Raw genomic sequence first — 1,244 nt, forward strand, 5'->3', positions numbered from 1 at the left:
CTGACTCGACGGCACATAACAACAACAACCATTTACAATAGCTACCAAAAAAATAAAATACTTGGGAATAAATCTTACCAGGGGAACAAAAGACCTGTACAAAGAAAACTATAAAAGACTACTTCAAGAAACCATAAGAGATCTACATAAATGGAAAAGCATACCATGCCTGTAGATAGGAAGATTGAACATTGTGAAAATGTCAATACTACCTAAAGCAATCAATACATTCAATGAAATCGCAATCCAGATCCCATCAACATTCTTTAAGGATATGGAAAAAGCAATCAGTAACTTTATATGGAAAGGAAAAAGACCTTTGATAAGCAAAACATTATTTAAGAAGAACAAAGTAGGAGGTCTCACACTTCTGGATCTCAAAACCTACTATACAGCCACAGTAGGCAAAACTGCCTGGTAGTGGTACAATGACAGACAAATAGGCCAATGGAAAAGAAATGTTGTTGTTGTTGTTAGATGCCATCGAGTCATTTCTGACTCATAGCAACCCCATGCACAGCAGAACGAAACACCGCCTGATCCCGTGCCAGTTTCATGATCCTTACTATACTTGAGCTGATTTTTGCAGCCACTGTGTCAATCCATCTCATTGAATGCCTTCCCCTTTTTTGTCAAACCTCCAGCTTACCAAGCATGCCATCATTCTCCAGGGAATGGTCCCTTTTGACAACATGACAAAAGTAGGTGACATGAAGTCTGGCCATTCTCTTTTCCAAGGAGCATTCTGGCTGCACATCCTCCAGGACAGATCTGGTAGTTCTTCTAGTAGTCCACAGCACTTTCAGCATTCTTCACCAGCACCACAACTCAAAAGCATCAACTCTTCTTCGGTCTTCCTTTTTCATTGTCCAGCTCTCACATGCATACGAGGTGATTGGAAATATCATTGCTGGTGTCAGGCACACCTTAGTCCTCAAGGAGACATCCTTGGTCTTCAGCACTTGAAAGAGTTCCTTCGCAGCTGACCTGCCCAGAGCTATATGTCATCTAGCATTCTGACTGCTGTTTCCATGGGTGTCAATAGGAGAATAAAGCAACGTGAATTCTTCAACAACCTCAATCTTTTCTCCATTTATCGTGATGCTGCTTATTGGTCCAGTTGTGAGGATTTTTGTCTTCTTTATATTGAGATGTAATCCATACTTCAGACTGTATTCTTCAACCTTCATAAGTAAGTGCCTCAAGTCCTCACTTTCAGCAAGCAAACTTGTATCATCAGCATA

The sequence above is a fragment of the Orycteropus afer genome, unplaced genomic scaffold (assembly GCF_000298275.1).
Source record: "Orycteropus afer afer isolate SDZICR_OR568_19922 unplaced genomic scaffold, OryAfe1.0 scaffold00171, whole genome shotgun sequence".
NCBI lineage: Eukaryota > Metazoa > Chordata > Mammalia > Tubulidentata > Orycteropodidae > Orycteropus > Orycteropus afer.